Source organism: Rhamphochromis longiceps, linkage group LG17 (genome assembly GCF_057381845.1).
Source record: "Rhamphochromis longiceps isolate RC_006_pf linkage group LG17, R_longiceps_female_GT1.1, whole genome shotgun sequence".
NCBI classification, from domain to species: domain Eukaryota; kingdom Metazoa; phylum Chordata; class Actinopteri; order Cichliformes; family Cichlidae; genus Rhamphochromis; species Rhamphochromis longiceps.
In genome coordinates this window covers 26,078,736-26,093,813 of record NC_140573.1, presented here as the reverse complement: position 1 = coordinate 26,093,813, position 15,078 = coordinate 26,078,736, and the positions used below count along the sequence as shown (strand labels likewise).

At 37.7% G+C, this 15,078-nt stretch overlaps 1 pseudogene; it reads right to left on the bottom strand.

The window, feature by feature from the left end:
* Positions 1–5,592: 5,592 nt before the first annotated feature.
* LOC146649794 (E3 SUMO-protein ligase ZBED1-like) lies at positions 5,593–8,468 on the bottom strand (annotated as a pseudogene).
* Positions 8,469–15,078: the final 6,610 nt, after the last annotated feature.

Here is a 15,078-nt window from a genome sequence, read left to right as displayed (position 1 = left end):
TCTTCTGTAACAAATGTAATGGTTTCATATTAGTCACACATGTATTCCCCCATACTTCAACACAATAACTCAGATAGGGTAGAAACAATGAAAAATATAATATTCTTATTGTCTTGTAATCTAATATATAGCTTACATTACCCAGGATATAAATACTTTTAGCCAACTTTTTTTTAACATGTTCAATATGAGATTTCCATGTTAACTTTCCATGTCATTCACTATTACACTCAGAAAACAGAATTCTGTCACTCTTTCAATTAATACTCCCTCTATAGAGAATACTATCTCTTCCTCCCTTGCACGGTTTCCGAATATTATAAACTTTGTTTTTTCCAAATTTAGCGATAACTTATTTACATTTTAAAAATTTTTTCATTTCAATAACCATAATTTTAGCCAATTCTTTCAAGTTTTCTCCGGAACAATAAAAATTTGTATTGTCTGCAAACAAAACAAAATTTAACATTTTTGACACATCACAAATGTCGTTTATATATAAATTAAAAAGTTTTGGTCCTAAAACAGAACCTTGAGGGACCCCACCTTCTATTTTCATTCTATCAGATGAATTGCCTAAACACTGTACATACTGAAACCTATTATCTAAATAACTGCTTAACCAGTTCAATACTATTCCTCTCACACCATAAGTACTTAAATTAGAAATCAAGATGGAGTGTTGCAGAGTGTCAAAAGCTTCTTTTTTTTTTAAATCAATGAATACCCTATAGTATATTTATTATGTGTTGCTGATGAAATGCCTTCAATAGTAGTCATTAATGCTATTGCTGTTGATCTGTTCCATCGAAATCCGTAATGACTTTCACTTAACAGTTGATGTTTTTCAATGAAACTATCAAATCTTTGTGCAAAGAGTTTTTCAAGCACTTTAGAAAACTGTGATAACAATGATACTGGTCTATAATTATTAAAACTATGTCTGTCTCCTGATTTATAAAGGGGGACAACTTTTGCCACTGTCATTCAGTCAGGAAATACACCCGTATAAAATGAGAGATTAAAAATATAACAGAGAGGTTTGATTATACAATCCAAGATCTTTTTTACAATGACCATGTCTAACCCATCACAGTCAGTGGATGCCTTGTTTTTAGATTTTGCTACAATAGCTATGATTTCTTTTTCAGTGATTTCCCCTAAAAACATACTGTACTACTCTTCTTTCTCCTTTCCATTCGTCATTCCATTCTGAATCATCCTGTTTTCTAATTAAGTTTGCTAGGTTAGGCCAAATATTTACAAAAAAAGAATTAAATGCATTTACCACTTAATTCATATCACTTATGACCTTATTTTTCTTATTAAAGTAAGTAGGTAAATTTAAGGGTGTATATTTATTACCCAATATTTTTTCAAGATATTCCATGTACCCTTAATATTTTTGTTGTTGTTGTAAAATGATTTATTATAATATTCTTTCTTAGCCTTTCTGATAATTAATACTAACTTATTTTATAAACTTTATATTTCATTTTAGCAGGCTTTGTTCTAAGTTTTATATAATCTCTATACAGTTTATTTTTCTTTTTACATGCATTTTCTAGTCCTTTTGTTATCCATGGTTTACCAGTATTTTTCTTTTGCTTATATAATACCAGTGGACAGTGATTTTCATACAAAACCAAAATAAGTACTTAAGAATGCCTCATATGCAGCACTGACGTTATTTACATGAACCTCATTCCAATCTTTCATAAGATCTTGCCTGAACTTATTTATTTCATGATCATTTCTAATTCTTATATATCTGTCCACACACACGTCCTCCTTTCGTGTCCTTTTATAATCTAAAGTAACAAAAACAGGTAAATGATCACTTATGTCATTTATGACAAGACCACTTATAATGTTGCTTTCCAAGCAATTAATGAAAATATGATCAATTAAAATAGCTGACTTTTCAGTTATTCTACTAGGTTTAGTAATCAGAGGGTAAAACCCTCTTCCAAAAAATAACTAAAAAAAAAAACTGATGATGCCTTATGATTGGACATTTTAAAAAAATCAATATTATGATCACCGCAAATACAGAATGTCTTATTTCCCTTTACCTTGCTCAATAAATCTTCTACTACATCTGTGAATGTTTCTATCAGTGTCCCAGGACTCCTATACATACAACTAACAATTATATTACTCTTTCTACCGTCACACACTCCATTAAATCATCAATAGCCACAGACATGTATTCAACCTGTTTACATTTCAAATCACTATCAACAAACTATATATAAATATATACGGTGGCCCCTAGAGACAAAGCACGTACAAATTCCAAAAAGCATGTACAAACTCCAAAACACATTTCTAGTGTTCACTGAACTTCCAAAACAGAGCTACCTAGATCACTTAAATTACACAATTGAAAGCATATGTGTATTGTTTGTCTATTTAAACACAGGCATTCATATATATTCAAATAATTAAAAAAAAAAAGTTCATTTACGTGTTACTACCACACACCAAATCCGTCGTGTTTTGGAGTCTGTACGTGCTTCGGAGTTTGTACGTGCTATGGAGTTTTTACGTGTTTTGGAGTTTTTACTTGATTTGGAGATTGTACTCGTTTTGGAGTTTGTACGTGCTATGGAGTTTGTACGTGTTTTCGAGTTATTACGTGTTTTGGAGTTTGTACGTGCTTTGGGGTTTGTACGTGCTATGGAGTTTTTACGTGATTTGGAGTTTTTACGTGATTTGGAGTTTGTACGTGCTTTGTCTCTAGGGGCCACCGTAAATATACTTTTATTTATTCACTCCACATAAAACATAATAAATAAATCATATAAAACAAAAAACAACTATTTACATTTCAACTCTTTAACTATTTAAATTTTCAGTTTTTCCTTTTAAACAAATTTAAAGTGAAACAACACAAAACACTGCAAACCACAATACAATTAATTATAAATATGAAAACAAAAAGAAGATGCTCATTCTCTGTCATATGGGCCTGCAGGAATAAACTTTCTGAATCCTTTTATCATCCGCAACTGAAAATAGTTGTGGATAATCACTAAACCTTTCTAATCTGACGTTGTTGTCCCTGGCTCTCTTTCCCTCCCGCTCTGTTCCTGTGCTACTGTGAGTGTAACTACCGCCCCTCCCCCCTCTGCCCAGCGCAAAGCACAAGGCTCCTGTGCGGAGTGAAGCGGGAAAAAAGTGCGAGAGTGGCTGTATCCCAATTCAGGTTCTGCAGCCTTAAAGTACGCAGCCTCAACGGTCCTCAAGGGCTGCGTACTCAAATATCGCTAAGGCAGAAAGTGCTAGGCTTGTAGGCTTGTGAAATGGGACGTCTAGCCTCCGGTGCGCTGCCCAGGTTGCCTAGCAACCATGATACTAACAGCTGGAAACGTTTCATACAGCTTTGATTGACAGAAATGAAGGAGAATATATTTTGTTCATTTGTTTCTACATGAGCTCTGTGTAATTGGTATCTGAGGCTGAGACCACAGGACTGTAAAACATGATTGTTGGGCTTCATTTCTGTACTGAACAGTCATTTTAAGGTTAGCTAGTAAATAACAATTAGCTAATGTTGTTCATGAGACTAAAATCATCTCACTTTGGTAATGTAACTATAATATGGCCAATATTATAGTTACTATATTAATCATTATTAGTTATTACAGCAGTGAGTTTGAACTCTGTGTCAAATACTGAGCTTCAGTAAAGATTCAAGTTGCATTTATTTATATGTCCTATCACCTTAAATCGTCACTCAAAGACAAGTTTCTTTGACAGTGTATATATAGATGTATCATATATCAGAGACAGTATGTTGGCATTACTAAATTTGGCTCAATGCTTACATATATGTGCAAAAAGAAAATGTACAAGCTGTGATAAGTTTCTGATAAAATGAAGAGTAGACTGATATATGAAATATTCCTTTATTGGGTGAGATGTCATAACTGCTTTAACCCTTTGACTGCCTCACCAAGAAAAATACAATGAAAAAATTTGTTCATATTTTCTATTCCTTTAGGTCAATAATGATCACAATCAAAAAAAAAAATTTATACGCACCTTATAGTTTTTTTAAATATTACCCTCTACCAAACGGTTGAGATGTCTCTCTATGGTACAACTACATAAAGTTCTACAGACATAACTAGTAGAAAAAAGTAAAGGTTATACTCCTTTTGCAAAACAATAACTACCCAATTTTGTGTTTGACCCACTTTATTGTGGTAGTAAAACATCAAACATTGTTGGATTCCATTTCAACAGTGGGCGTTATAATAACAGACCACAAAATGTATAAAACACAAAAATATTGTAAATTTGATCAAAAACTTGATCTGCAATTACCGAAAATTCATAAACATACAAATTCACTTTTGACCTGTTGTTAACATAAACTTTTCCTTGTAGTGTTGGAACAGCACTAACATTTTTTATTTTATTTTCCAGAAAATTCTGGTGGTATATTATATACCATTGCCATTTTGCACTGAAAAATTTGGAAACACACTGAAACAGTTCTGGCTCTTTTCTTTTGCCGTTCATGCAACTTCACCAATAACCCTTGATGATTAGATCTTCTGGTGGTACACTGCAAAGCATTCCTGACTGGCATTCAAGCACAAGAAAACATTGCATTTTTGGCATTTCCATCTTGAGACGCCCTTTGGACAGTAATTGCATCGGCCTCGCTTGTCACAGTGAAGTGGCCAATGCCCAAAGCAGTCATATCGCACATCTGGCTGTGGTTGTGAGGGTCTTGGGGTGTATCGTTTCTTTGGTGGTGGAGGAGAGCTGGATGATGGTCGGCCAACTTTGGATCCTGGCTTGTTGACTTGTTTCAAGCTATGCACAACTGCCAGGCGGAATCTTTTGAGTGTGATTGGTTTCTGGTTTAGTTGTCCACATTCCCTCTTGTAGACCAGCCAGGAATTTGCAATGGACAGATCAAGCATGTAACGAAAGAGTGGCAGGTACCATCTTGTAGACTTGGCTGGGGTCTTGTACAGGTGTACCAGCATGTCAGAGAGATCTATCCCTCCCATATGCTCATTGTATCCAGGGATGAGTGATGGGCATGGGATCATAACTTTCGCCTTGGACTCTTTGTTCCAGCATTTGACAGTTGAAAAGTGGCATGATCCCAGAAGCATTACTTAGCAATCCATCTAATAAACATTAAAAAAAAAAAAAAAAATTTGTAGAAATATAGTTGGTTTGATTTCCATGTGTCATTTAAAACTGTACTTTAAAAAAATAATCACAGAAAGTGAGTAAATCTTTAAACATTAGAACATTTTGTAACATACAGTATTTGTCATGGAAAAATTTAAACATGTCATATTTACATGTATAGATCATTAAATTATTTATATTCAATAGTAAATAGTAGGGCTGCCACAAACGATTATTTTGATAGTCGACTAGTTACAGATTATTCTTGCGATTAGTCGACTAATCAGATTATGCATCCATTGGACGTAAAACGTACAGATTATTGCAGCAGCATGCATCTGCTCTTATACAACTATCATTAGCTTACAGCTTTAAGTGTTTAAGGTATGTGAAACTAAAAATAAAGACAAGATGATAGTTTATTAAACTTTTAATGAAATTTCAAGTTTGAAGCCACCCGAAAACAAATATAACAAAATAGCATTTTGTGCTCAGTCCTCACAACTATATTGAACTTTGGGACTATATAGTCAGTATAGCAATCTACACGAGATTATTGTTCATAGCCAGGAAAGTTAGCTTTTCTACATGTTCTGCAGAAAGGCTTGCTCTCTTTTGAGAGCAGATGTTCCCTGCTGTGGAGAAGATCCGCTCCGATGGGGTGGAGGTTGCAGGAATGCACAGAAAAGATTTAGCTAGCTTTGATAGTGTGGGGAAACGTCCCTCATTTTCGCTCCACCATTTAAGAGGATCATCCTTTTTTAGAAACTGTGGCTTCTTTAAAGTACAGCTGAACTTCACTTCTCACAACTTGGACATCTTGGTCCTCCTTAGATGCTTCTTCCTCATTGTCACCCTGACTGTCTGTCAGACTCAAGGAGGTTGTCCAGAGCAGTCTTTTCAGTTCTACCTGAACCATTGGCTGTCTGCACTTTTGCATGCTCATGTGTCCCAGCATTTGCTTCTTTGACAGCAAGCACTTCAACAGTCCCTTGCACTCTGATGACATCTTCAGGAGCCAAAAACTTCAACTTTCTGTATCTGGGGTCCAAGGCAGCTGCGAGAATAAGAGAGTTTTCTTTGTCTGCTGAGAAAGTACATATACTCCCCCATCTCTGTGTTATGCCTTTTTCTGCACTGGCAATGAAAGATTTTCCTGAGCTCGTCTCCAGTTGGCTTTGGTGTACAGCCCGTGTCAGCCCTTTGACCACCTGTGGAAGACCTGAAACCGTTGTGTACTTCTGTCCACTAAGGTAAACAGTAGCAGTCTCAAAAGGTGCCAAACCTTGCTTCAGTTCTTCAAGCAGCACCCACTGCTCTGGCTTCAAGTCGAAGTAGTGTTTCCCCCTTGGCGTTACCTCGGGATCTGAAAGAGTGGCAGTGAGAGGCCAGCGCTGTTCGAGGAGTCTTTCTATCATGTGGAATGTACTATTCCATCTTGTACTGACATCTTGGATCAGTGTATTTTTCTTCACATTCATTTGCTCCTGTTTCATTTTTAGTCTTGTACTAGCCAGCTCGCTTCTCTTAAAGTGCTCCACTAGCTGCCTAGCAGCACCTAGTGCTCTGCTGATGGTGGTTTCTTTGAGAGCAGTATTGACTATGAGCTGGAGTGTGTGTCCAGCACAGCGGATAGAGGCCCATCCATGTTTTTCTTCAAGAAGTCTCATTGCTGCCACCATATTGGAACCACTGTCATGTACTACTGCTTTTATTTTGGCAGGCAAGATGTCAAACTTTGTTAGCACCTCTTCCATCCATGTCATTATATTGGCACCAGTATGCCTCTCCTCAAGAGGCATGGTATCAAGGATGAAGCTCTTCATCTTCCAATCTTCACTCAGGAAATGGCAAGACACACCAAGGTAGGCCTCTGTTGCACGACTGGTCCAGACATCAGCAGTCAGGGTGAAGAAACCTTTGACACCACCAAGGTCCTAAAGATATGAGATGATTTGGAACAATAGTAAGCATTAGGGAAATATATTACAGTATATTTTTTCATTATTAATAATGCTTGTCAGTTTATGCATTAAGATTTGAATTTACCAATTGAATAATTCAGTTACATCAAATACACTTACGTATGTTAAACATTCAACATATCAGTAAAAAAAACAAAACAACAACAACAACAACTTTCCATTACATGCTTTAACCAAGATTAATTTATTGGTTCCTCAGTCAGTAAGCTCTATATTATTTCATCATGAAATGTATTAAATTCTAATACAAATTGCTATTTTGTGTTTGTGGTGTGAGAGAGTGGAGAGAAAGAGAGACCAACCTTCTCAAAGGTAGCATCATATTTCTTTTCCATCAATTTGGTGAAGTGGGATCGGCCTGGTAGGTAGTTATCATGGTAATGTGGGTTGAACTGCTTGATCATCTCTTTGAAACCTTGATCATCAACCATAGACAGGGGTCTCATGTCCATCACCAACATGTTCAAGATTGATTCAGTCAGGACATCTGCTTGCCGAGGTGTACATGTTGTTGGCTTGGTGACAAAGTCGTCCATTGAAGACGAACATATTTTTTTAGCAGTCCTGTAATGTTAACAGCTATTAATATAAGCAATAATAAGTAGTGCTCTCAGCGTTAATCTCGTCAATATGATGTTAACGCGGCAAATCCCCGTTAGCGCGAGAACGCGGTGCGAGGGCTGCATGGCACTGACTAACGGGGATTTGCCGCGTTAATGCGGTTATGGCGTTAACATCATACTAACGAGATTAACACTGACAGCACAAATAATTAGCAGCTTGCTGTTTACAATAATGTTAGCAGCTAACTAGCCAATTAGCTTACCGAGACGACTGTACCACTTCGTCGTCGGATGCCACGACGTGCTTCCTTTTTAGATGCTCGTGCATCGCTGTTGTACTGCCATGGAAGGCAAGTTCCATTTTGCAGATTTTGCATTGGACCTTCTTTTCTTTTGTTTGGTCGAGTTCCGTTGCTGAGTAGCCATGATAACGGAGACTGCTGCTTCTTCTTCATCTTTGGCGTTTAACGGTATCCTTGTAGGTGCATTTCCGCCATCTTCTGTTTCAGTCCGTTATTACACTCTTAAATCCTACTGTTATTCCTGCACCTTTCAGGATTTTACGGCATTTAAACGATGTGTCGACTATTAAATTAGGCGTCGACGATTTTGATAGTCGACGTAATCGTGACTAGTCGACTAATCGTGGCAGCCCTAGTAAATAGTCAATTTCATATGTTAAAACAACAGTTCTAAACATTAGCTAAGTTTTGCTACTCTTACCATCAATTGACAAATCAACCGTTTGGTTGAGCATGTTTTTAAAAAAATATTATGGATTTATTACAGCTATTTTCTGGTATCAAATGACATAATCATGTTCAGTAAAGACTCTGACATGTTTATACTGCAGAAAAATGTACTTACCTTTAAAATTTTTAGCCAAAACAGTCCATGTGTCCAGAGTGATTTTTTGCTTTCTGATTTCCTGGTTGGAAGGTGGCAGATGAGGCCTGCCATATCCTGACCAGAGATGGGCACGTTACTGTAATCTGATTACTTTTTTCAAGTAACGAGTAAAGTAAGGGATTACTATTGCAAAAACGGTAAATAGATTACCGTTACTTTCCCGTAGGAACGCTGCATTACTAAAACCGTGATTTTTTGCGAGAATGTCTCACGACAGTGACGTAAGCGAGTGCGTGTTAGTGACAACAGCTGTGTGCAGATCAACAATGGATCACATATCGATTGTGGGAGAGAGTATGAGCGTGCAGTGTTTAAAGCGTGGAAGTACTGACCTGTTAGGTGCGGCTGTGTGCAGACAGGAAAAGGACCCAAGGTGCAGACTCCAGAGACAGATGTAAACTCAAAAACCGTTTTAATGTTAAACTCAAATATAACATAACTGGAAACAATCAAAAAATAAACTAATACCGGCGGACAGACAGAACACACAGCTTGGTAAACGGTAGATCACGACACAGACACAGAGAAACACTGGGCTTAAATACACAGAGGGAGCAATCAGGGAATGAGTAACAGGAGGGAAACACAGCTGGGGCAAATCAGAACTGACGAGACCAAAGAAGCGTAAACTGAACACACTGAGAAAAGACGGAGACCTTCAAAGTAAAACAGGAAACACATAACACAGACTGAACAAAGACACAGACTCACATGCAGGCACTACAAAGGGAACAGAGACGTGGGAACAGGGTAGACACAAACACTGACTGAACACGGGGATATAGGAACTTAAGATACACATAGACGCGAACTAGACAAGGGGATGCAGGTGATAGGGGAGACAGAGCAACTAAAGAAGACAGAGACCTAAGCCATAAGACAGAACTCAAAGAAACCAAAAACTAGACAGTATAAATAATATCATAAACTCAAAAACCCTGGGTCGACGACCCAGGCATCCTAACACTGACCTTACTTTGAATATAATTCCATAAAAAGTGACAAAAACATTAGCGTCCATCGTGCGTGGGAAGAAAACTTCTTTTTACAGTGAAAAAAACCCCTAAACTTCCAAGCAAGCAACGACGTAATGGGAAATTCACAGAGAAACTCGCGGATTCTTCAACTGACCGCGGCACACCTGCACCAGGGTAAACCTCCGCCTACCCTGCTCCTGCTTTACAGGTGAGTCTTTGACTTTATTTATTTTCTGCTGTGTTTTACTTGCATCTGTTTGAAAGAGTGAGTGTAAACACAAAAAATATTTTATTTTATGTGCTGGAATGTGTAGAAAAAAGGTTTAAATGTTAAACTAATTTATTCAAGTCAGAGAATGTTGCATATAATTAAATTTTTTGCTTGATGCATAAAGTTAAAAGATTAAAACTGATAAAAACAAGTTAAAAAAAGAGACTTTTCCATTTGATTACATTTTGTATGATGGATTATGCAGAAAAAGTAGAATTGGGCTGAAAGATCTATCACTTTATCACCTCTTCAGGTTGTAAATCGTGTTTTTAAAAAGAAACGAAGTAATTAATTACTTTTGAAAATAAGTAATCAGTAAAGTAACGGGATTACTTTTTTGGGGAAGTAATCAGTAATTAGTTACTGATTACTTTTTTCAAGTAACTTGACCAACACTGATCCTGACACAGTGCCATCTAGTGTTTTTTTTTAGGATAACATAACTCAACCAAGTGGTAGAGATGGCTCAGTAAGGTTGAGTTAAGCTAAGTACTCCAGTTCATTATATATAGTCTCTCAAAATATGCTAAACCAAATGGTTGAGCAGGCAGTCAAAGGGTTAAGTTATACAGAATAGATATCAGAGCCGTAAACAGGCTGACTTCTGCTAAATGGGTCAAACTAGGAAGAAAGTATACGAACACATAACATCCTTATAGAATATGATGTAACACTATAGATCAACTTACCTCGAAATATCTAAAGCTCATAAACAATTACAGCAATATGATGCAACAAACACAGCAGAACTACTAAAATACTCAAAGCTTCATAGAAATGAAACAAACATGGACATTTATTTTTAGGTCCATTCTGCTGCTGATACACACTTTAGGTTTCTGAATATTAAACTTGTTACTGCCTTTCATAGTGTGTAACTTGAAGGCCCTGAGTACTTTCTCCCACACTGAAAATACTGGAATGATATAATTATTTGAACATTACCTAATAAGACTGATTCAGGACAGACAATTAGTTATTCTAAACTTTTCTAGCAGTCCTTCACAAACAGGGAACAGTCTGTCTATTCTCTCCATCTGTCAGCTGCTGCTGGCTCTTCCTTGTTCTCTTCCTCACATACTGCTGTGTTTGTCCTGGTGGTGGATCATCAGGGCTGCAAAGCCTCACAGATGATGTGCAGCAGTGGGTCCTTCATTCTGTCCTCACTCTGGACACTTGCAGTTGTCACACATGGAAATCAAATGTGTGATGAGCTGCAAGATTCAAACACAAGTGTAACTTATAAACACATGTTCATACTTTTATTACACAATCAGAAAGAAAGAAAAAGAGAGAGAGTGGGCAGTAAGTGTTTTCTGTTTGTCTCGTAGTTGTTGCAAAGATTCCTGTACAGAGAATGCAGCTGACTCTTCTTTTTCCATCTTTTGTTCCGTGGTGTCTTGTTTTTTTCAGAGGCTCCTGCAGAGACATTGCAGTTGGTGGCAGCGAGTCCTCTTTTTCTAATCATTTCTATTTGTGCTTCTGCCATTGTAGATGCTTCAGTGTTTGCGTCTGCGTTTCTCTGCGTCTGCCTTGTCTTTGTTTTAACAATCAGGTTGTTTTGTGTTTCTGACATCCGAGATCCACTAAAGTTGGTTGAATTTGTCCCCCATTTATGGGATTTGCCAGTAGAATGTGTACTTTGACATCACGGGCTGTTCATTTTTAAGTGCTGTTCCTTTGAAGTTCCATGATTGGAACAATTTAAAATAAACCTACTGTAAAGGAAAGGTATTTATTTTGTAGCACATACTGAATTAACACATTAAAAGCTGCTCTACAGGAATTGCAGTAAAAAAGAAAACAAAAGCAAAACAGTGTTAAAAAAAAACCTCACCAAAGTAGAAGACGACTGTTTAGTAGAAAAGTACAAGGCTCGTATGCGGAGTAGTGATGTGCGATACCACTGATTTTCTTTCCGATCTGATACCAAGTAATATTCAGGGTGGTATCGACGATACTGAAAGGACTCCGTGAGAGACGTCTGTCTCGCCCTAGCAGCACCTGTCCTTCTCCTCCTCTTCAGTTCGCCTCAACATACGCTCATCATATTCTGTGATATGATTTACTCTGAGGTTTTTGACAAGGTTAGTGATTTGCCACAACCATACATGCCAACCCTCCCGATTTTTCAAGGAGACCCATATGGAAAAGATATATATAAATCTTGTAAAGTTTGTATCTGTCTTGTGTGAAACTTGTATGAAAAGCATATAAGAGTGAAAACAGATATAAGATCCCTTGAAATTTTTTATAATGAAACTTGTATGTTTTGGACACTTACTAAAACAATGTATGAAAGTAATGAGAAAGTGGCCACTTTCATGAGTAAATCATATAAGTTTTTACTATTTCTTTTCCATATGGGGAATACCGAATGATAAACTACAAATTTACTCTAAATGACTAAAATATCGATATTTTAATGTGAGAATCGATTCTAGAATATAAATGATTGGTATCGGAGGAATCGATATTTCAGGATCGATCCGCACATCACTAATGCGGAGTGAAGCGGAAAAAAGGTGCGAGAGAGAGAGGGTGAGAGAAAGGAAGAAAAAAAAAAACCACGGCTCGCGATAAGGAGCCGGCTCGCATCGTTCACGTCAAAGATCCGTCTCTAAGAGCCGTTCCGTTCACGACCGACACATCACTAATTTGTATACTCAAAGAAAAAAATTCAAGGCCCTCTTTAAGCTGAAACATTTTTTTTCATCTCACTCAACGTAAATGTAGGACTCCAGCATTACTGCAATTATTATTCGTCTGGTGAACCTAAATTATTTTCTCTCAAAATGGTCTTTGTTACAAGAACACAAAGTTATTGAGTTAAACAACGGTCCGTCCTCTTCGAAAATTTTGCGCCCTTTCAGGGTCACCTGAATGAATGCAGCTGCTGTTGGCCTCTCTGTACTTTTTGGATAAAACTACACCTTCAGGTAAGGTAACATATTCATTTTTCATATAACCAATTGTGTATTTCTCTATTAGCTGAATTAGAGCTGGGCGATATGAGATTTTTTCATATCACGATATGTTTTTTTTTTTCATTTCAGGTGATAACGATATCTATCACGATATAAGCCAAATAACTATATTTGTAAGATTTAAATGTGCCGTTGCTCACAAGTAAAATGTGAAATAATCAGCAGCTTGTTTTGATTTAAATATTTATTTCCCATAATAAGTTCAACAGGGTAGATGTACTTAAGAAACATGAGACTTTTTCAGATAAATAAAGGCAAATATTGCAAACTACACAAGGCAGCCACTAAAGCGTTTAAGTTTCAAAATAGAACAAACAAAACAGACTAAATTGTCAATTCCAGTTAGAAACAAAATTTTAATTCTAAAAATAAATCTTAGTTTGTGTTACAGAAGAACAGACAAAACTGACTAACTTTTGTCAATATCAAATAAACTGAGAACTAAAAGGAAATTCTCAATCTCTCCTTGTTGTATAGCTTATGTCACGGGTTGCTCTGAGGATCCACTCGCAGGACTCCGGAGTGTGTTGTAACAGAGACAGTTTATTCACAAAAATCTTCACCAAGTGTATTTACAGGCAGTGCGAGGACAGTGCTATATACAAGATGTGCGAGGACGGGTTCCAGGGCTCCAGGGAAAACAAGGGAATCACACACACGCTCACGCCAACCTCTCTCCGCTAGTGACCAGCCACCTCTTACACGCTCCACACGGGGAAACACGGGGACGGGTCCGGGGAATCTAGAACAGAGAGACAAATGTTACTTTCTGAGGCGGAAGTGTGGGAAACTAGACGTGTACTGACAGGAGTCTTCACAACAATCCAGCGTTGAACAGCTGATCTCCTCCTTCTGATATACCAGCTGGTCTGATGAGGCCCAGGTGTGCATGATCCGGGAGGGCGTGGGCCGAGGGCGTGAACCCGCCATGAGTTCCGCCCTGGCAAAACAGGGGAGGGGGAGAGAGATTGCTGATCAGTGCCTTGCCGACCCTGCAGGTCGTGACAGCTTAGCTTTTCAAACAGTTTTAACAGTTACTTTAGTCTGACAAAAGCCGAATTAGCGCTTCCAGTCAGAGATTGAGCATGCACCGGTTTATTGGATTTCCAGACTTGCTTTCGGCACAATTTACAGTGAGCGCTACTCTGTTTTTTGTCAGACTTGAAATAGCCGAAATACCTTCACACTACGGAACTTCTGTGGCTCTTCCGTTCGACAACCTCTCCGGCATTGGAACCATCATCGGTTTTCTCTTCGGTAACCTTCGGTCACGCTCTCGGTTGATTTTTCTCTAGTCGGCACACTCATTTCCTCCATTACCCGGGCGGCACGGCGGCTGGCTGCTTCCCAAAACAAATACACATGTGCAACTTGGCACTTGTGCTGTACGTAACAAGTCACGTGACGTGACGCTGCGGCTGTGATTGGTTCGGCTCTGCACTACTTAATTTGGATTGGCTGTTCTTTTCTTTTTTTTAAGAGGACAAGAGCGGCGAGGCCTATCTCAATAGTTTAATTTTTCTATCGAGAAAAAGTTATTTCGCAATACATATCGTTATCGTTCTATCGCCCAGCTCTAAGCTGAATGTAGAGCACTGCTATTTATCCTAGAAGCTTGTAACAGTTGTTTTTTGAACTTTTGGTGGTGCTACCATTCTCTTCTCTGCTGGAATACTAGTGTTTTGAAAATATAGACATGACTTGTTTTAGAGGACAAATTATGTAGCCACCAACTTTTAAGTACTCTGTGCTTGTGCTAGCTTAACAGCAGCTAGCCAATTATTCAACTTTATTCAACAAATATTTATAATGTATTTCAATGGGGAGATCCTTTGAATCCTCATTCAACTTACTCCTCTTTGACCTGTATCTACTTTCACATACGTTGACCTAGAGCCACCATTCAAACTTAAAAACGAAGCCAAGACATTCAACTATTCAACTTGTATTTATCTTCTCAATAGCTATTATACTTTTTCTTCAGCTCCAGTTTAAAATTCATGCTTTTCACCTGTTTCAGAGTTTATAATGGGTGTGTATGGGACGGAATGTTGGAGGTTAGAGTGAGACAGCTTAGCTGCTAGAGTAGGATCAAGGGAAATTTTTATCTTAAAATCTTCTCTTTAAACTGCTGCTGTGTCCACAGTGTTCAGTCGACAGTCATCATTTTACCCTCAAAATGTAGCCATCGTTGCCCTCTTTCATCCAATGTCATGGTTATTG